The sequence below is a fragment of the Equus quagga genome, chromosome 8, assembly GCF_021613505.1.
Source record: "Equus quagga isolate Etosha38 chromosome 8, UCLA_HA_Equagga_1.0, whole genome shotgun sequence".
NCBI classification, from domain to species: domain Eukaryota; kingdom Metazoa; phylum Chordata; class Mammalia; order Perissodactyla; family Equidae; genus Equus; species Equus quagga.
In genome coordinates, this window is record NC_060274.1 from 110,086,350 (window position 1) to 110,109,132 (window position 22,783).

Consider the following 22,783-nt stretch of genomic DNA (forward strand, 5'->3'; position numbering starts at 1 on the left):
AATGAAGTAATTTTTATTTATTTGATTGTTTCTTTCTGAAAAGGAAAGAGTAAAATGCCCTCTCCCCTGCTCCTATACACACCTCGTTACATTCACGTTTGGGCAAAGACTTCACTGGAAATTTTCAAACTCAGAGGAAATTTTTCTCCTTTATATTACAAAAATTGGGGACATTGTGATCTCCATTATCTGTGTTTAAATTCAGGGAACATTGATACTGATTATCCACATGGCAGATTATCCTAGTTATTTCTATTTACAATTTTCACAGTAGCTCTCCCCTCCTACTTACATTTGGCTAATGGTAATACAAAATCAGATGCCATTTCCTGACTTACTCATCAACTTACATTGAGAAAATGCAGGTCGAATAGGTGGAAGAAGAAAGCCAATATTTCCTTGGTAACCTGCATATCACAATTAAAGGTAAATGCTTAATCAAAAGTACAGATTTTCCATGCAGTAATGTCTCTGTTTGTCTCATAAACACTAGAACATTAGACCACCTGATCATTTTTCTGGAAAAAAAAGTGTAAATAATTTTAGTAAATGAAATCATATTTCTTTACTGACATGTTCTAATTTAAAAGTATAATTTCATTTTAATTGAGAGCAGCACTTAACCATTCTCTTACTATCGATACTTACGCATATCAAGCCATAGGCACCACGTCCGTGCCTCTGTGGCTTGGCTTGTTTTTACTTTTATTGTAGGTGAAGAACAGGAGCCACATTCTATGCACAGGAGTTAAGGCCACACTTCTTCCTCCTTCCCTAAGTTCAGTAAGTGGCCACCTCAATGTTTAGTGTTTGAAATTTCCTACTTCGTTAACATTCACTACTTAGGCACATTAGAGAAAGGACCAATTTGAATTAGTGGAAATTTTGAATGCTGTATTATAAAAATACATCGTTTTATCGCTTTATAGTACAGTATGCCACTCAAACAGTCTACAGTGAAGTATTTCCGGGAAGAACGGCCACTCTCGGACTGCTTTAACCGTTAAGACGCTTCAACATTGTGCGCTTTAAGTGTTAAGCAAATGAATGTTGCTAAATTATCTGAACATGCTCACTTCACTTTCACTGAGCAGTTCCTATATGTTTGGCATGATGCTAGAAAAATTTTGTCCTCTTGAGCTGACAATTCACTAGAAATTTTCGTTCGTTTTCCCTAGTAACACTCATGTTTATTCAGCACCTGTCTAAATTCACTCTTTTATTCAAAAGACATTTAACAGCTATAGTAGGGTAGGGATAGGCACAAATTCAAAGTGACTGGGGTCTTAGGGTGAAAGTCATTTACCATATGGATCAACACCAATCAATCAATTAATCAATCAATCCACAAGTCCTTTTTTTCTAGGTAATCTAACTAGTTCAGGGTTTCTCAACCCTGGTGCTCTTGACATTTTGGACTGGATAAACCTTGTGGGGAGCTGTTCTGTGTATTGTAAGATGTTTAGCAGCATCCTTTGCCTCTTTCCATTAGATGCCAGTAGCACCCCCACTTCTAGTTCTGATAATCAAAAATGTCTCCAGACATTGCTGAATGTCCCGGGAGAGGGGCGGAGAGTCGGGAGGCAAAATTGTCCCTGGTTAAGAACCACTGAGCTAGCATGTACATCATACCTTCTTTACTAGATTATAACGACCTCGAGGGCAGAGACTCAGTCTGATTCATCGCTCTACCGCCCTCTCCCCACCAGCTAGATTTAGTTTCTGGCACAGAAATGCTTCTTGATGAATGTTCTGAAACTAACAAAATATCTCCAGAGTACCTATACTGTCAGCAGCCCTCAGCAACGTGCTTTGGTAACCCAGAATCTGAATAAGGTAACTGGGGTAAATTGCCTAACAATTTTTTATGATTTGAATAATCACTCCCTGTTCGTATCATATACCCACTTTGCTGCCAAATGCCTACACTTGTATAGGGCTTTAATGTGTAGGAAGCACATTTCACATTATGGCATTTGATTCTGATACAAGGATAATCACTTTGGCCACCTCTGTTTATAATTTAAGCCCCCGAGTCGCAGAGCCACATTCTCGGGCAGGCGCGGGAAGTATTTCGATTTCAGTGCCATTGCCTTCGGTTATTAAAAGGAACTCTTAAGATTAGTTTAATAATGTTAAATTTAAAGTTCAGGATTCTTTTTTGCCATGTTAAAAGTAGGACATCCAAAAGGTTCTCCAGTGATCTAAGAGATTCTGGTTTACTTAGATTCCTGGAAATTGCCAGACAGCTTTAAGGGAGGGGGGAAAAAAAGAGTGAGGAAATTTTCCCTGTGGGCAATTGGGGAAAACAAAAATATTTTTGTGCTGTGGAGACTTCTCAGGAAAGGAGGGTTGGCCAGCAGTGGCATCTGCGCAAGGGGAATTTCCACATTTGGGAAAACATGGTCATAATTAATGACTTAGGAAAGCCAAGAAAATGAACCATGTTGGAAAAATATGATCTTCAATGGCCAACTCATTGTCAACTGATTGGTCCAGAAAATTGGATTGTTTTAGAAAGAGACTTTTATTTGTGGATATTTGCCTACATGTCCTTCCTTCTGTGGATCTAATAAGTACCTTGCCCTTGCCTGGGGAGTCAGTTTTCCATAGCCAGACCCACTCTCTCTGTTCCTCCCTACCCTAAGGGAGTGTTTGCGTTAGACTTCTGGCCTGGACAATGGCCTGTAGTCTTTTGCTTTGAACATGATACTTCGGACTAGCCAGCAGAGCTATTAGCCTCCATTAGAATAGAGGATTCTTGGACAAGGGCAGAAGGATGAGCTTGCATCATCTTAATGCGGCCATCATTTATTGAGAACTCTTTGTCTTAGGCCCTGTGCTAAGAACATTGAAAAGCTATCCTGACTTAGACAAGAAGAAACTGAGGCTCAGGCAATTTAAATAAGTAGTCTAGAGTCATACAGTTTTTAACTACCAAACGATACTTTTTCGGTCTCCTCATCCTGTATACAAAGTTTACTCCCTGAATTGGAATGTTTTCACCCTGTATACAACCTCTCACTTACTTAACTACTCCCTTCCTCTTCCTCTTCCCTAGATCGCTTTGTTTAAACTAGATCTGGTCTTGGGGTCATGCGCATCAGAGAACTCCACAGTTCCCTATCATTCTCAATAGGAGAAATCTGGGCCGGCAGGCTCAGCACCATTCATGTCTCTGTTTACTTAAGGAATGATTAAGTGGTTAGAACATTCTTGCTCCACGATTTGATTTTCTTTTATCTCAGTGATGAATTTCTTTTTCCTGAGGAAGTTTCGCCCTAAGCTAACATCTGTTGCCAGTCTGCCTCTGTGTTGTGTGTGGCTCGCCACCACAGCATGGCCACCAACGAATGGTATTGGTCTGCACCCGGGAACCACACCTGGGCCACTGAAGCAGACTGCACCGAACTTAACCACTAGGTCATGGGGCCGGCCCCTCGGTGATCCATTTTATTAAAACAGGTATGGTCATCTTTTGCCTCTTCTCTCATAATTTTCTCAAGATCAGAACATACCTTGCTGAATTTCAACGTATTTGCTAAGGTAAAAGTCAAGTATTTAGAAAGGGAAATATAGCTAAGAAAAAAAATCCCTATATTTGACACATAGATGTGGTATCCGGTAGAGCATCTATAAAATGTAGCACGTTGTTTTGTGAAATGAAACAATTGCAGGTTCGATCATGTCCCTCGGAAGCAGCAGCTCCATGCTCCAGAGCCATACGACGTGGCTTCTGAAGTCAGCCCTGTCCTGCAACTGCAGCGGATATGAGCAAACAGACCTAACTAGGACTAAAGAGCCTAACTGCCCTGGATTGAATCTCACTGGGTATTATAATTAATTCAAAAATCACAGCATCTTGGAAATAATTTATTTCTTTGCTGTTGAACTTAGAACATATTAATTAAATCTTACTAATATTTGTTTTCTGAGTGCTTCTTGGACATAGCCAGACATTACTACCTTTATTTAGAGATGTGAAAACTGAAGGGATGGATTAGTTTTTTACTGCTGTGTAGCAAATTACCACAAACTTAGGGGGTTGGAACAACATCTCATTATCAGCTCACGGTTCTGGAGGTGAGAAGTCTGGGTGGATTTGGCTGGGATCTCTGTTTACGGTCCCATAAGGCGGAAATCAAGGTATTAGTGAGTCTGGTCTCTTATCTGGAAGCTCTGGGGAAGAACTGGCTTCCAGACTCATTCAGATTGCTGGCAGAACCCAGTCCCTTGTGACTGGAGCACTGACTCCCTGTTTTCTTCCCAGCTGTTAGCCGAGAACCATTCTCTGCTCCTGGAGCCCACACACATTCCTTCTCACTGGTCTTCTCTATCTTCAGAGCCAGGAATCACCTTTGAATCTTTCTCCCATTTGGAATCTCTTTGACATCCTCTTCTGCTACCAACTGAAGAAAACTATTCTCTTAATGGGCTCACCTGATTGGGCCAGGCCCATCTGGATAATCTCTGTATCTTAAAGTAACCTGACTCGGGATTTTGATGACATCTGCAAAATCCCTTTACAGCAGTATCTAGATTAGTGACTGAAGTAGTACCTAGATTAGTGTTTGACTGAATAATAACCAAAAGATGAAAATCTTGGGAAGCTATCTTTAGAATTCTGTCTACCATAAGGAAATTGAGGTACCCAGTTAACCTGAGCTATGATTTCGAAATAGCTTCACCACAGTATTGAATCAAATAATTTAATTTTTTATTTTATTCCTTTGTTTATTAAAAAATATATGTAAAATATGGTTTATTTTTTAATATACTTATTTTGGGGGTGCACATCCCTACATTTTTTACTGACGCATGATCGAAAAGGTCATGTTGCCAAAGCTGTTTTGGGACATGTTGTGTTTCAAGGGTCTGAGAATATCCAAGAGGGATGTGTGCGCGTGGAGCTAGACATGGGTGTATGTGGGGAGGATGGTGATGGCAGGTGAGGAAGGGGGAGGGGCTGAGATTGTGGTGAGTACAAACAGTTTATTTCTGTTTTTAATACACTCACTGAAGACCTTTGAAGATGAGAATGCTTTGTTATTTTCTGTTGGCAAGTCCAGAAGTTCAAAAATCCAGAGGTTCTTCGTGTATAATTTATGAGCAGTATTTGGGGATGTTTCTAAACATAGTGGCATTTTGGAATATGCTTGATCAGCATCACCAGGATGCCATATTCCTAGCGTGGATATAAACTTCCCAAAGTTTTTGTTACAAAATTTCAGTGTGTCATGGCCTGCCAGGTGCACGGGAGGTCTAGGATGCTGGCTGAGCCCTCGGGCCCAGCTGGCTGCTAATCCAGAAGCCGGGGCCTACAAAGGGTCACCTAGGGATTGAGGAGGTGGGGAAAGGGCTGAGCGGGTCACAGAAAGGGTGATGAAGGGAGATTGCATATTGTTTTCTCTGATTTTAGCATTTTATCTGGAGGACATCCTGATGAAAAATCCGATTTCCTGATGAAGGGAGTGGAAATGGTTTTAGCCTTTAGAAAGAACATATACAGAAATGTGAAAACCTCAGAAAAAAGCAGGAAATTTCAGATACTGAGTATTTCTCTCTTCTTCCAAGAACATTTGGGTTTTCCCCTTCTTGAAATCCTGGCCAAAAATGGAGAAGAGGAGGACGTTCCCCAAATGTTTCGTTTAAATTGTCCCCAATCTTCAGAAAATGGTGAGAAGAGGTGATCATATTATTAGGCAAACAGAAAGAAGTCAGTGAAGGCCTTCAACAACTGCCTCAGTAAAGCAGTAGGATTAAGAGTCCATTCGGCCTGTTTAACTTTGGAAAGGACAACACAGGAGAAAGAGGCTGGGGGTAAGAAATTAATGTTGCTTTTTTTTCCTGCTTTTTCTTCCCCAAATCCCCCCAGTACATAGTTGTATATTTTAGTTGTGGGTCACTCTAGTTGTGGTGTGTGGGGCGCTGCCTCAACATGGCCTGATGAGCGGTGCCATGTTGGCGCCCAGGATCCAAACCGGCAAAACCCTGGAGCGCATGAACTTAACCACTCAGGCCAGGGCCAGCCCCTAATCTTGCTTTTTAATTGTAATATCTTTTAAAACATGACAGATTTTTTATTCTTTAACAAAGTGATTTTGCTCTGTAAAGGACAACTCTAAGGATACTGATGATGTTACAAATGTTATTTTTATTGCTAAAGTTTCCACTTAAAAATCTTTTCCTTCATTTATCCACTCACTCAGAAATATTTGATGAGAACCTACCACGTGCTTTGATCTAGGTGCTAGGAATACAGCAGTGAACACAACGTTTCCAAGTACTTTCCATAACCTTGGCGGGGAAACGTTGTCCTAGACTAGAGTACATATTTCTGTTAAGATATCTCCTTTCCTCTATATCACAGTGTTCATTTATTGCTTTATTTCCTCTTCTGACGTATAACAAATAGCCTAATGAAAATTCCCCCACTACCTTACCCAAGGAACCTAAAGTAGGCCAAATTGAGCTTTTAGCACAATTTCTGGTTGCAGATAAAAATCAGCATCTACAAACCCAACTGCACCTGTTTCCATTAGCGCTATCACCCAGAACTAGATTTCCAGTTTTATAGATTAAAAGTTTGCCAATCCACATATTTTTTCCCCTAAATACTTTATCGTATACTAATGGTTTGAACTCCATCTATGGAAAACAACAGTAAATATTTTTTTTCCCTGTGGCCCATCAGAAACAACTATTGATTGTGTGTGTGTGTAGATGAGTAACTGAGTCTGCAAAATTGACTTCACAGGGTCAGTATCTCATACTCTGCTCCTACTGAGAGTCTGTGTTCTCTGGAGGTTAATTGGCTCATCATATTCTGCTTTCATGTTTCCTAGTTTATCACTATGCTTGGGATTTTCACCCCTACATCTTTCACTTTGTTTTCCCATAATTTATTACAACCAACCCTTGTATTTTTTTAACAGTTTTGGATCTGCATTAATTTTTAGGTCCCTGGAGGAACACTATGTTCCCAAACATTATGTTCTGCTCTCTCATGCTCATATCACTTTGTGTAGTGCCAGACACCTCCTGGGATCTCAAGAAATGTTGTTTCTTTTTAAAAGATAGGTGATTACTCTGGGATGCCCATAAAATATCTTTCTCATTTTAGTTACTCTCACTATTTATCCCCAGTAGCTTAGGTAAAAATATTGGATAATAGAAGAACCTAAGTCTTTGGAGAAGCTTTGTTAGCCTCTCCTCATCTCCATAAAAGCGGAGGTGAATATTGACTGGTCTTACAGGAGTGTTGGAAAGAAAACAACCAGAAGCATTAGAAATGAGAAGACTTTTGTTAAAAATACAAAGTGTTAGAGAGTTGATAATATCATTCTTATCAAGCAGGCCTCAGCGTGAGTGGAGCTCACTTCACCCACAGATGCTGTTCATCATTATTACAAAGAATGGCTGTCCAGCAGGATCCCCTTCTGCTGGTGGCATCTACTGCAAACAGTCAGAACTTCTTTCCAAATACTCAAGACCTGCTATGCCCACAATACTTTCTCTTCTCTCAGCTTCTCAGCCCTATCTAGAACACTTCAATGCTTTCCTACAAGGCAAATTTGAACCTCCCTCCGTATTCTTCTGAGGTTGTTTGAGGCAGAGGAATAGGACCATGGACAGAGGTATAGCCTGCCAATCACTGGCACAGCAGGAAAGCCAACTCTGCCTGCCAAGAATCCCTGGGAGAGGGTCTTTAAGTGAATACACTCTTCTTTATTCAGGGGTCACTTTCCCCTTCTCTACTTTCTCTTTCTCTAATTCTCTAATTTCACAGTTTCTTCCGGAAATACTGACTCCTTCCATCAACTCTATGCTCCTGAAACACACAAAGAATACTCATTCTTGCAAATGCAGCTCTTAAAATATTTTAAAATATTTTTATTACAAAATATTTCAAACAAGCAGAAAAATACAGAAAATAGTATAACAAACATTTATGTATAAAACATTCAACAAATCTTAATATTTGACTGACTTGCTTTTTACAGTTGAAGTACAGTTGAAACCCATTGTCTACCCCTGATCTGATTCATTTCTCTACTTTTCTCCTTTCCTTTCCTCTTTTCCCAAAATTAATCACTGTCTTAAAGTTCCTATAAATCATTCCCATGCATTTTTTATTTTTATATTATATATATTCATAAACAAATATAGTATTGCTTTGTATTTGTAAAGTATAAAGGAATACTCTATTACACTGTACATAACATTCTGCAATGCTTTTTTAGTCATTATTTTTTAGATTTATTCATGTTGCAATCTGAAGAACTAACTCATTAATTATACCTGTTGTATATTATTCTGTTGCATGAATATACACAGGTTACTTATCCATTCTCCTGCATTATGGACATTTAGGTTGTTTTTAGTTTGTTGTTGTTGTTTGCTACAACAAACAATACTTCAATTAGCATTTAGATCTCAGGCTCCTGGACTACACCATGTGAGGTTTTTCTAGGCCAGAGTTTCTCAACTGTGGTGTTACTGACATTTGGAGTGGATAACTCTTTGTTGTGGGTAGGATGTTTAGCAGCATCCCTCTCCTCTATGCACTAGATACCAGTAGCAATGCCCACACTCAGGTGTGACAACCAGAAATGTCTTCAAACATTGCCAAGTGTTTCCTGGGGGGCAAAATCACTCCTGGTCGGGAACAGCTGATCTAAGCTGACCTAAGAGGGGAATCGCTGTGTCTTAGGATTTGTATTCATATGTATCCTCATTTTGCTTTCTGAGTCCTGTTTCACCATCTCTTGCTAACTTTTGGTATTTTCAGATTTTAAAATGTTTACCTATTTATGGTTATGAAGTGGTAACTTTTTATTATTTTATTTTGTTTTCCCTTAAATTCTAGGGAGATATAGCATCTTCTTGTATGTCTATTGGCCATTAGGCTTTCTCCTCTGTGAATTGCCTATTCATATCATACCACTTATCAAGCCATGCTGTGGCAGGCATCCCACATATAAAGTAGAGGAAGATTGGCACGGATGTTAGCTCGGGGCCAGTCTTCCTCAGAAAAAAGAGGAGGATTTGTGGCAGATATTAGCTCAGGGCTAATCTTCCCCAAAAAACAAAAAAAGCTACACAAGAAAAAGATTTGCCCTTCCTATTTTTGTACAGAGTTGGAGGAAAATGTGATCCCTAAAACTGGGAGCCATCTTGCCATCCTGAGGGGACACTGAGAATGGCTAAGCAGACAGATGAAAAGGTCCCAAGTTCCCATGACATCATTGTGCTGCTGAATTAACCAATATTGAAACCACCCACCACTGGATATCCTGTGATGTGAAATAATCTGTTAATGTTTAAGCCACTTTAAGTTGTATATTCTTTCACTTACAGCCAAAGGCATCCCCAGCTACTAGAATTAGTTTTGACCCTTTCCTCTTCTACATGAATTCTGTGATCGTTGTTCCATGTTATATAATTAGGTTGGGATTTTAAAAATTGGGTTTGCATTGAAATTAAACCTTAACTTTAGGAGAAGTGACATCTTCTTTATAACAAATACTCTAATTCATGAATATGGTATATGTCTTCATTTATTCAAGTCTTAGTTAACCTTTTCCATAAAAATATTTTATACATAAAATCCACATTTTACTTATACATAAAAATCCACATTTTATATTATGTTTATTCCTAGGCACTTGATTATCTATGTTGTCTTTAGTTTTGTTATTCAATATTTTATGTGATAAATACTGAGAGGATTACAATTGAATTTCGTTTGGTGATCTTATACTCAACAACCTTGCTGAGTTGTCTTTTTAGTTGTAATATTTTTTTCAGTATAATCTGTTTGATTTTCTTTATAGACAATCATGGGATCTGACTGAAGAGAGTTTATCTTTTCTTTTCCTTTACTGTGATAATGGAGATGCCATAGAGTCAGTCATGGAGGCCTGTCATGTGCCCTTTTCTTCCTGCCTCATCATTCCCTCATGTAAGGCTCATCATCAGGCAGTGGAGAACTTTTTTTAAGCCTCTTTAATAAGCCAGTTTGTGGGAATGAGGTTGGGCGTTCTCAGTATAGCACATAGTTTCAATCGGTGAACCTGATCCTGGTTCCCACTGACTTCCCTTCCCCCATGCAGACCACCGTTAGTCTCCCTCACCCTGCAGAAGCCCCATTCCGGCAACCTTGGCCTCCTTTCAGACTTGGAGCCCATCAGGTCCACGTCTTCAGTCCAATTCATTGCTTTGCGTTCCTGGTCCATAGAAAAGTGTATATTTTGGGCCAGTTTTGTCTTTTAATTTTTCTCCTTTATATTAAAAACCATTGCTTTATGTTTGGAGCTGAGCAAGTGCTTCAAAGGTTTATGTACAACAATTCTTCCTTGACCAGAAATCATAATTTCACCGTCTATTTTGTAAAGGATTACAGAACTAGCTTCTACGACTGCTGATACTATATGTAGTAGTTATCATCAAATACAGTGCTGCTCAGAATCCTCACAATGTCTTTCAGCTCCTCGTGCTTTGTAAATGCTATAGAGTCTGTGTTTGTCATCTGAGTAATAAGGAATGGAAGTAAATACTATTTTCTACACCCAAGAAAACCGAGGCCTCTTGCCTAATCATAGCCAAGAATAACCAGACAGAACTACAAGACTGTGAGTTCTCCAGAGGTAGGGCTGTGCCTTATTCATCCTATGCATTGCACAAAATGACCCTCAATGAAAGTTTTTGATCTGAGCAAGCCAAACTCTAGGCCCATGCTTAGCTTTATTCAGCAGGATGTTCCATGAACTGAGGAGACTCCTGGTGAGGTCCTCAAGATCTATCCCGTGCTATGACCTGAGAAAAAGAAAGGAAAGGAAGGGGAGGAACAAGACTAGCAAGAGCTGATTTTGAGCAAGGTGAGTGGGAAGGAATTGTCAATGGCATTTTATCTAGAAAGTGAATTTTGATTGAGATTTAGATTTTTTTATACTAATCCCCTTATATAAACTAGCTTAGTATGTAAATATAATCAAAATGGCATTCATTAAAATTGCAAAACTTATTTATTAAAATATGTAAAACAGCCAGCTGCAGCAGTAGTGACTAAGAAGTGTAAAAATAAATTATTTTGTTCAACAAATATTTATTGAGTTCCTACTATGTGCTAGCACTGTACAGGAAGTTGGGATACACAGATAAATAACACAGGTGCATGTGCATCTAACCATCTAGTTGAGCCAACTGAGGGGCAAATAAATGATCCAAGTGTGACGGGATAAGCTCCTCAATAGAGTGTTAGTTCAAAGAGATATTTGTACATGCATGTTCATAGCAGCATTATTCACAAAAGCCGAGAGGTAGAAGCAACCCAAGTGTCCATCAGCCGATGAATGGATAAACGAATAAATAAATGAATGAATAAATGAATGAATAAATGAATACAGTGCATATATATGATGGAATATTATTCAGCTTTAAAAAGGAAGAAAGTTCTGACACATGCTACGACCTGGATGAACCTTGAGGATATACTAAGTGAAATAAGCCATCACAAAAAGACAAATACTGTATGATTCCACTTATACAAGGAATCTAGAGTAATCAAATTCATAGAAATGGAAAGTAGAACAGTGGTTGCCTGGGCCCGGGGCGAGGGGGAAAATGAGGGTTCCTTAATGGGCATAAAGTTTCAGTTCTGCAAGATGGAAAAGTTCTAGAAGTTGGATGCACAACAGTGTAAACATACTTAACACTATTGAACTATACACTTAAAAATGATTAGATGGTAAATTTTATGTTATGTATAATTTGCCACAATTTTTTTTTAAGTAAAAAAAAAAAAAGTGTTAGCTTCATGAGGGTAGGGCCTATCCGTTTTGTTCTCTTGAATTTCTAGTATCCAGCAGAATGCCTGATACATAGTAGGCCATTGACAAATACTTGACCTTCCTCTGGCTTATCCTCCCCATCCGACATCCTACGCAACATGAAAAAGGCCGAGTCCTCTGTGAGCCAATTCAGCTAACAAAGGCCCTTCTCTACTTAGGGCCCGGAAGGGGAAGAATTTCAAATATTTGTGATTTGATATTTGTCTTGGTCACACCAACTGTTCTTTGCTTCTCAATTATGCTTATCTGAGCTTTTTTGGCATTTAAATTTCCTAAAGATAGATACTGTTTCTACTTCCCCAAACAGAGTTGTGATGGACTTTGTCAAGAAAAAAAAAAGTGGAAGGAAGTCTGTGAAATGAAATCATTATTAGGCCACGGGACAAATGGCTCCGGGGCCGCGCTTGCAGGGCACAGGGGGAAGGGTGAGGTAATGGGCATGTATTTGCAGTTCTGGGGCCTGGTCCCTCCCTTCACTGGCCCAATCTGATTCTAGATGCTCCGTTTATTGTCTTGAGTTTGTGTTTTTCACTTTGTCAAAAATAGAGAGACCAAAAAACTTTCCTTGAACTTATTTCAGCTTTTCTACTTTTTTCCTTGGGTGTTTGGTTTCCTCTTGCCATGATTCTTCCTCCTGCTACCTGCTGGTCTTTCTGCTTTTCCCACCTTTCTCAACTGGGGCTTTTCCTTGTGTTCTGCAACCCTGGGTTGGTACCTGGTGTCCATGAAGGACAGGAAAGTGCAGCATCTAGTGACGGCACAAGCATGGAGCCCCCCAAAGCCCTGCCGGGTTTGTGTTGAGTAATTCCCATTCCTGGTCCAGGCACCAGACGGTGTTCCCTGTTGTTGGTTCTGGCTTGGTCTTGGCTCTGAGCGTGCACGTTGCTAGGCTTCAGAGTGGAACAGAAGTGCTCGAAGGGAGGAGAAAGGTATCAGAAGGTATCAGAGTGTCTTTCTTCTGTCTCCTCAAGCTGTTACAGTGGGAGGGTTAAGTGCAGACCAGAGCCAACCGAAGGCCTTCTTGGAGACAGGGTCAATCATAGAACCTATCCAGGTTTCCAGGCCTGGGGATTTGCTTATGTTACTTTTTAAATGTTAAACTTAAATAGTTCTTGCTGCGATAGACTCTGTGCTAAGTGTTTTAAAATATTAACTCATTTAATCCTTAAAATATTAGCACATTTAATCCTTACAACAGCTCTATGAACTTGGAACTCTATTGTCTGAATATTGTCTGAATTTTATGGATGAGGAAACTGAGGCCCAAAGAGGTTAGGTGACTTGCTCAAGGTCACACAGCTAACAAGTGGTAGCTCCAGGATCTGAACCCAGACAGCTTGTCTCCTGAATTCAGGCTTTTTTAACCACTAGGCGATGTTGCCTCTGGTTTATGTACAGCCCCCCAGGATTTCCTTTGGAGCTTTCAAGTCTGATTTTACAAAATATCTTCTCCAAGGTCTAACACCCTCTGTTAGGTGCTGGCCAATGTGTGTGTCCCTCTGAAATTTCTGTGCAGCTCTGGAGATATCTGCTAGCAGTTGTGTATTCACAGGCTCCATCCTGTAGAAGACATCAGAATCAGACTTTCTCTCTCTCTGGGGATCAGGGCACAAGAAAGTAATTTCTATTCATACAAACTTTAAGAAATAAAATTTCAGTGTATGTTTAATAAAAATAAAATGTCACACTGTGTTATCTTCTGCATATGAAGTGCCCCACTCCCACATAAGCGAAGATGTTACTCCAGAATCGGTTCCCAATCAGGGTGAGTTTGCAGGGAGCGGTCCCTACGTTCCCCACGCAGGCCCATAGGAACAGCATTATGAATTTTTTAGATGGTTGGCTGGACTGGGAGTGCAGTTCAGAGCTGTAGGACAGATCTTCTGGTGAGAGCAGCAAACTGGTCTGGAGAAAAGCCCACGACCTTGGCCTGTTTGCCCTGGAAGTCTGGCCATGACCCTGAATGTCTGCAGATCCTCTGACGTTCCCTCTCTCCCTCTGGCTGTGCCCCAGATGGCTTTCCCTGGTAGGAGCTGGGTTAGCAGAGTAGCCTCACAGGAAGTTAGCATGAGCTCGGCTTCCCGTTGCCCACACGAACTCTGGCTTGTGTTGAGGGACTGGGCCTTGTTGTTGTGCAGAGAGGGACGTGTCTGGCCTCTTCCATGACTCCTGCTGGTTTCCCACTCATGATTCCCGTAGCCTCTGCCCATTCTCCACCTCCAAAATGCTTGTCTTGGGTCATCCTCCCACAGTTCTAAGATGGCTGGAACTGGTAGAAAGTGAATTCCTGCTAAGAAATTAGCTGATAACATCTGAGGCATGGGCTCTCTTCTGTATATGTTTTTGCATCTTAACAGGGACATTCAAAACCAAAAAGTTTAAAAATTCAAAGGAATGAATATCTAGAAGTAGACAGCAGGTCTCCTTTACCTGAGAGAGATTTGGGAGCCTGATGTTCTGTAGATCTCCCACATTTATATATGCATTTAAAACTGGCCTAATGTCGGTATCAGGTCCACAGATGTCCTCAAATCCAGAAAAAAATTATTCACTTTGGAGCAACTCTCTCTGAGTTTGTTCTTAGAACTTATCAAATCCTAGGACCCAGGTCAGGGCATGCTAATGAGTTTGGTTTATTGGCAACTGGAGCAAGGTCCTTTGTCAAGTGGGGTATTTCCTCTGACGTCACTGGACTGCTCATCAGTTCCAAGGTGGGTCTTTGCCAGGAAAACCTGAATTGAAGAGGAGGCTTGGCCTTCGGGGAAAAGGGCTTGTGTCCTGGCAGGCCGGGTGTGTCTGCTCCAAGCAGGTTCTCAGAGCCACTGACTCCCTGAGTTAATGCACTTTTGACCCAAGAGGAAAAAAAGGCGTAAACAGCAGAGCTACAGTAGTCTGCTCTTACTGGGTGGGACTTTTGAACTGGTGGGATGGTGACAGCCCCAGACCCACCTACTCCATCAGAGGCCACCGTCTTCCCTGCCTACCCCACCTGCCTTCCCTCCCTGCCCTCAGCACTTCCCTCCCTATTCTCATGAAGACCAGCTGCCTAGGTGACACCTTTTGCTTCCAAAACTTTCTTTGTAGTTCTTCTTTGACCCTTTTCTCAAAATATCCTCTCTTTCCTCCTTTAATGCCAGACTGTTGGCATCTGTCCCCCTGTCTTGTGCAGGCTGCCATCTCTGGCTCACCATGGTTTTATAATTGCCTCTGGTTAAAGTTTAAATAGATGGGTTTCAGCCCAAGAGAAAAATGTAAACAAGCCTTTTCTGCAGTCTTTCAGAATTGCTGACTTCCAGTGCTTCTGAATTCTCTGCTAGGAAATTCATTCAGCTCCTCCCTAACCAAGGAACCGAGAAACACCACCGCACTTTCAGAGACCCGAGAGCCACTCCGAAACCATTGAGAGGCTTTTAGATAATCTACAGTTTTCCTTTTAACTCAATTAAGCCATCAGAATCCAGTTCCTATTCTAGGATGTTTGTCTGATGGATTGAGGTGAGAGAACAGTTAAGCAATCTTCACAGGCTGGCTTCTGAAGAAAGGAAGGAAGGAAGTGAAATGGATTGTCATTTCCCTGCTGGAATTTTTCCTTTGAGGGGAGGAGGAGATTGTATTTATTGCCCCAGGTTTTTTGGTTGATGAGCTTGTTTTACCGGTCATGAGAGCGGGACCATTCTTGGCCAATGCAGAAGGAAGAGGGCAGGGTGGGTTTGAGCTGGTGATTGAGGCATATATCCCTTCCTTTGCTGTGTTTCCTCAAAAGTAAGTAGGACATCCTTTTTGGAGTCTTGACTAAGAATATTGATTTTCTATATTTTTCTGCTTTGTGTACTTGTGATCTGGTGTCAGGATGGATTCAGCAATAATTTCGGATGTTTTAGTCAAGGATTTGATTGGATCCTTGCCTTCCTGCTCAAAAACCTTTAATAATTCCCCATTTCAAGTTCAGGCCTATTCAAAGCCTTCCATGGTCTGACTCCGACCTACCTTCACCGTCCACTATTGCAACCATACTCCAACCTCACTGAACTTTCCACCCAGCTCCTGTAACGTGTTCCCCTATGCTTCAGTGCCCCAACGCCTGCTGACCTCTCCCCTGGCCTCCTCAGAATGCCATCTTCCTGTGTTCTGTGAAACATTTCTTGCTCTCCCTGTTCAACCAGAACCAACCACTCCTTCCCTCAGTCCTCAAGCAGCCTGTGTCGATCCCCTTCGGTTGCCCTCATTTCATTGTCTATTGTTCAACATATGTTTATGTGTCTACTTCCCGCACTAGCTATGGGAGTAGCTAGCTCTCTGAGTAGAGGATGGTTTATTATATCCTCCCGTGTGTCTTGCCTCATGAGTGGCTCATCATCACTGCTCAATAAATATTCGATTTTTATTTTTCAACCTCTCTGAAAAGTTCATGTCAATATTTTTAAAATAGCTCTTGAGAGGAACCAAGAGGAGTGAAGAAAGGATTTTGGAGACAGACAGATTTGGGTTCAAATCTAAGCTCTGCTGAGTACTAGGATGACTTCCTAATTCTTATCCCTTCCATGCCTCACTGGCTTCATTTGTAAAATGAAGACAAAATCTCTTTCATGGGTTTTTGTGAGAGATAAAATGAGATCATGCACTGCTGGTGGGAATGCAAACTGGTGCAGCCACTATGGAAAATATTACGGAGATTTCTCAAAAAACTAAAACTAAAAATACCATATGATCCAGCTATTCCACTTCTGGGTATTTATCCAAAGACCATGAAAACACTAATTTGAAAAGATATGTGCACTCCTATGTTCATCACAGCATTATTCACAATAGCCAAGACTTGGAAGCAACACAAGTGCCCTTCAATGGATGAATGGATAAAGAAGATGTGGGGCCGGCCTGGTGGTGCAGTGATTAAGTTCACACGTTCCGCTTTGGAAGCCCAGAGTTCACTGATTCAGATCCTGGGTGCAGACCTACACATGCTTATCAAGCCATGCTGTGGCAGATGTCCCACATAAAACAGAGGAAGATGGGTATGGATGTTAGCTCAGGGCCAACCTTCCTCAGCAAAAAGAGGAGAATTGGTGGCAGATGTTAGCTCAGGGCTAATCTTCCTCCAAAAAAAAGCTGTGGTATACACACACACACACAATGGAATACTACTCAACCATAAAAAAAATCATGCCATTTTCGACAATATGGATGAAGCTTGAGGGTACTATGCTAAGCATAGGAAGTTAGACAGAGACAAATACTGTATGATTTCACTCATACGTGGAGGATAAACAAACAACCACTTAGATAAGGAGAACAGATAGGTGGTTACCAGAGGGGAAGAGGGTGGGGGAGGGTGAAAGGTATAAAGAGGCACAGGTGTATGGTGACGGATGAAAACTAGACTTTTGGTGGTGAACACAATGTGGTCTATACAGAAGCTGAAATTTAATAATGTACATCTGAAATTTACACAATATTATAAATCAATGTGATTTCAACAAAATAATTTAAAAGGTAATAAATAACTAAATGAGTAAGCCAACAGGAAAAAAAAATGAGACCACGCAAGTAAAGAACCTAGCACAGTTCTGTCTTATCCTTACCCTCCCTTGATGTTAAAGCATTTTAAATGTTGAAACATTTTACTCTGGGACATGAATCATATTAATTTAATAGATTCATGCGACATTTTCCCATTGCTAATGCAGCCTTCCTTCCTGCAATAATTTCTTCTCATTTGCACTTGCGAGTTTTTCAAAGGCTTATCTTGTAAGTAGGATTGGACTTATCTATATGTCACCTGAAGAAATCCCAGTGATGGAGATGATGATGAGGCAGCTGCTCTGTTTGGTGCTGCGTTATTTCCATATGTGGAGAGTAGTCCTCACACCATCACACCGGCCTCTTCACCTCGACCGTTAACTTTAAAGAGGAGAAGAGATACCCATTAGGACACCATTCTCCTTCCCCCTCCACTAAAAGTCAATTGCTACTTTCACCCATGGGAGGGGAGCAGTGGATTCCACTCGTCCATCCAACATTTATTGACTGCCTGCTGTGTACCAGCTACTGAGATAAAAGATGAATCAGCCAAGGTCTGTGCCTTTAATCAATCTAATGGGTTTGGGGCGAAGATAAGCATCTAACTAAACAAGGATGGTATGGGTACAGAGGAGGGGACAGTCAGCGTGTCAGGAAAAGCTTCAGAAAGAGGTGATACTTGAGCTGAGTCCTGAAATGTGTCTGTCAACAGACAATGGGGGCAAAGCATTTCAGGCAGAGGAACCCCAACTCCTGTTCCTTCCCCTGTGATCACTACACACAACCTGAAGCTTCTGACTCTACCATCTTTACCTGTCCAGCCATCTTCTCCTTGGTCCAGGCAACTTAAATTCTAGCTTGGCAGCAGCAGGGCTGTTAATGCTGGTTCTGATCAGAGATCTGACATTGGAAGCTCTGCTGTTCTTTTGTTGCCAAAACCAGAAAACAGCTGGAGTGGTTTGAGCTCCCTGGGGGGGAGGGATGGAGGAGTTGAGCATGTGCGTGCAAGCATACCTGTGTGTCTGTGTGTATGAGTTTGAGAGTATGTGGGGATGTGTCCATTTGGGTAGCTGCCTAGATGTTTATCTCTAGGTGCTGCCACAGAAAACAGAAGTGGATATTGAGAAAACAAAGTGATAGCTCGACATCTCACAGACAAGCTGAAAGACTGCTCAGAGAAGGGGGAGGCTGAAACAACCCCGACAAAAACAAAACGAAATAGAAAAGGAAGTTGCATCAGAAGAGAAAGACTGCCAATGTCATGCTGAAGAGCCACAAATGTCACAAAATAAAAATAAAATGTGCGACTCTAATTTTACCAAGACAAATACTATTACAATATTTTTTTCTTTACAGTATTATTAAAATTACTGAAACAATAATATTTAGTGCAGGAAACATGGAGAACACAGAAGAACAAGAACAAAAGTTGATATCATTCTATTTATTTATTTATTATTTTTTTTAAAGATTTTTTTTTTAATTTTTTCCTTTTTCTCCCCAAAGCCCCCTGGCACACAGTTGTATATCCTTAGTTGTGGGTCCTTCTAGTTGTGGCATGTGGGACCCGCCTCAGCATGGTTTGATGAGCAGTGCCATGTCCGCGCCCAGGATTTGAACCGATGAAACGCTGGGCTGCCTGCAGTGGAGCGTGCGAACTTAACCACTCGGCCACCGGGCCAGCCCTGATATAATTTTTAAAAGTTACATCCATCATATCTTATTTATTTGGAACCATGGTTGATTATAACATTGCCTTCTACCTCCATATACAAGTTTTTTTATCCAGCACTTAAAAAATATTAAAAACAAGTTCTGAGATTGACTTACTGAAGAACATTTAAAAGGTCTCATTATTAGTACAAATCAAGAAATTTTAATAAAGATATTCTAATAATAGTGAAGTGACTGAAGACGTCAGAGCAAGAAATACAGATCCCAGGAATGTTATTCCGTTTTTTCACTTCAGTTCATGTAGAAATGTTAGTCCCTTTACCAAAAGAAGTAAAAGAGGTGTTTTCCTTTTGATTAGATTCTCGTAACTACACAAATGAAAAATTTATAGGACTGGCTTTAGGTGAGGGGGTTTTATAAAAGGTTAATAAAACACTGGAATAAGCCTGGAGTCGGGTCTCGTATGAGTCTTTTGAATCTATTACTTTATAAATATAGTCATAGGAATTGACTTTCCATCACCTTCCTGGAATTATAATGGCTTCAGATGATTAACTGACTTGCCAGTCTCACAAATAGTTAAAAGTATATTGAATTTTGGGCAGTGAACTAGGGAAGTTTTGTGTGTTTTAGTTAAAGTGCAGAACAGTACTTCTCAACTGAATAAATTGTTAGTCCAGTGCCAGTTTACCAGGTAACTACTGAATGGGCTTGGGGGGGACAGAGTGAAGAGGAACTGACTAGGGAGAGAAAAGCACCCAGTAATGAAGCAGGGGAGCAAATAAGTCTGAGGCTCACACTGTTTGCATACAGCGGATACTCAGTGAATAGTTGTTGAAGGAATGAATGAATGAATGAATGAATATAAGTACAAAGAAAGTGGCATAAACGCGTAATTCAAAATGAAGATTAAATTCTGCGTCATGACAGAGTTATTATATTTCCCCTGTGATGTGTGCCTTGGCAATACATAAAGATGTAAAATTTTCAGAAGTTGTGAGACCCTTAAAGAAGAAAACATCTAAAAAATTAGTTTTGGGGGAAAATGGAAATCTATGCAAATCTAAGTATTTAGACTTTTTTAAAGATTTTTTTTTAAGTCCAAATTCAGTGTTTAGGAACTTTAGGAACGTAGAAATGTGTTAGGTATAAACTGATTTACTCACAAAACCATTACATATTTTAAACGTAATTTATTCAAATAATATAAATTTACTAATTGAAATTGTTTTTTCTTTTGAGAAATAATTACTAATGGGGCTACAAGCTGGCATCAATTATCACTTGGCTTTTGCCAATTAAGAAATCAGCAAAAAGAAAGAGAAGAAACCATAAACATCAGAGTAAAAACAAACAAACAAAACCAGAAAGTTCTATTTTTTTCTAGACTCACTGCCTTCCATAAGTCGTTTGTTTTCAGAAAAGAATCAAACGGTTGGAGGGAAAGAGAGAAAAAAATAAGCCAAACTCATTGCCTGCAACTTTTTTCCAAGCATCTACATTTTTGTTTAATGAGTGACTGCCCCCAAATTTGTCCGTTTCCCTGCTTTCTGGGCTTCCCCATCTCTGGGGGCTCTCTATCTGGACATATTTCCTGACACAGAACTTGCTAAGGATCTTGAGTCCCACTCCGGAGATGTCTCATAAACTCCCTTCCCCAGCTTGTGTTCTGGGAAGCCTGTCCTTTCTGACGGTGTTCCCAAGGAACGAGAAAGAGAGAAGAGGAGGCGTGTGTGACCTTAGGGATGCTAAGTTCTAAGTTTTAAATCTATAGATTTTTCCTTCAACGAGTGGCAGGCCATTCTTAATTCCTGCTCTTCTGTACTGAAGAACTTAGCATCACGTCCCCCCTGGTGATCTGAGGAGCTTTGCTCTTTGTCCAAAATACCTCTCTCTCCCGAAGCAATTTCCCCTCCTCTGAGAAAGGCTGTGTGTCAGGCTGCACTGCCCTTGAACCAGACAACTTTCTCTGCTTGTCTTTATCTGTCTAAATAAAGCTAACCTACATTTGCTGTCTAATTCATTCGGATGCTTGCTGATGCTATTTAAAGCATCCTCAAGGCTCCCTGGAAAACAAGATGCATTATCTCCAGTCGGGAAGCTTCAGGTTTGTTAGTCATTTAAGGAATTCCAGAATCTAAAGAATCCATTCAGTCTTCAGCAGTCCAGATGTGAAGGACAAAGGAACTCTTCGAGCTTTTTTATTCCAGGCAGTCTTCTTTGACTTGTACGTTGCTGGGATCTGTCGATAGCAAAAGAGGTAGCTAGAAAGTTAATCGCTCTTTCTCTCTGTGTGCGTGTGTGTGACAGTCTCTTTGTCTCTAGGCTTCACAAAATCCAGCTTTTCTGAAGATTAATTGCTCAACAGAATGTATTTTTCATTGTAGGCTCTGATAATTGGTTAGTCCACTGTGAGTTTACTTTTCCCTCTCAGGGAACAAATGCAAAAGATCAAAAGGAGCTGTCACCTAGTAAACAGGCTTTTGGTGAGTTTTTGGCTTGTCTCCACCTCCTCCTCTTCAGCTTCCATCTAACATTTCATTAGAGAATCTTGGTACTTCCATGTTTCAGAAAAAAAAAAAAAAGGAAATTCTAAACAGGGAAAGAAATAAACAGGGAAGGGAATAAAATATTGGGGTTGTAAACAGGACTCCACTCTGCACTTCTCTACGACTGGGAGTTCAGAGAGGTCAAATCTGTTGCTCCTTTCTTCAGATATGGTATTTATGTCGGTCTCTTGGCTAGCTTAGCAGGAGGGAGAGCTGGTACAACGGCATGGTTTTAACCATCAGTGCCCCACTGCTCCCTCAAGCACATGCTTTTATCAGCATTCACTTGTTCAGCCACGATTCTGTGACGTCCATTGCAGTGAGTGAGTCAGAAGCCACAAGCTAACAGGTCTATTCCTTCCCGCCGTCACCTAGGAAACCAATGCATCATCCAGAGGAAATGCAGGCCCCAATGGGGACCGTGCCCAGATCGGGTTATAAAGCTGGCAATGAGTTTTCCAAAAGAGGTCAAATAATAATGCGTAGAATCTCTGTCTAGGGTGAGAAGTGGATCCAGCCTCTTTAGGCACGGATGGAGGACTGTCAAGCAGAAATACCAGGAGAAAGTAATCAGCCCAAATCATGTAAGATGTCTGCTTTACAGGAAATTGACCAAAGGCAAGGGGTATGGAGATACAGTTTGATTCCCCCAGACTGCAAACGCATTTATTTGCCCATTGGCTGAGGGTATATATTTTTTGTTTGTTTGGACAGTGTGTGAAGTGAGATGAGGAAATTGACAAGACATCAAACCAGGCTTTCTGCTGAGTGAAATGTATAGCCCCTTTTTCATGGTCACTCACCCCTGGGTTAAAAAAGCCATGGAGGGGCCGGCCCAGTGGTATAGTGGTTAAGTTCACATGTCCTGCTTCAGTGGCCCGGGGTTCACAGGCCTGGATCCCGGGCGTGGACCTACACACCACTCATCAAGCCATGCTGTGGCAGCATCCCACATACAAAATAGAGGAAGATTGGCACAGATGTTAGCTCAGGGCCAATCTTCCTCACCAAAAAAAAAAAAAAAAAAAGTGATGGAGAGAGAATTCTTTCAGAAAAAACCACACCCAGATTCCCCTCATGCTTTTACTGTTTTTTTCTGCCTGTGCCTTATTTTCTCCCCCCTCGACTACTATAGTTCAGCATAGTCCATTGGCCTTAATGTATATATACAATTTACCACACACTATCCAC

At 40.8% G+C, this 22,783-nt stretch overlaps 1 protein-coding gene and 1 long non-coding RNA gene across 7 annotated transcripts in view; one reads left to right on the forward strand and one right to left on the reverse strand.

Moving 5' to 3' along the window:
• MKLN1 (muskelin 1) overlaps nt 1-22,783 on the forward strand; it is a 320,604-nt gene that overhangs the window by 63,757 nt on the left and 234,064 nt on the right. The gene's annotated exons all lie outside the window — the stretch shown is intronic.
• Nucleotides 1-22,783, reverse strand: part of LOC124244066 (uncharacterized) — an 85,313-nt gene that overhangs the window by 1,609 nt on the left and 60,921 nt on the right. Inside the window, exon 5 of the long non-coding RNA XR_006889878.1 lies at nt 17,629-17,750. This is a non-coding gene — a long non-coding RNA (uncharacterized LOC124244066). The remainder of the gene's footprint in view (nt 1-17,628; nt 17,751-22,783) is intronic.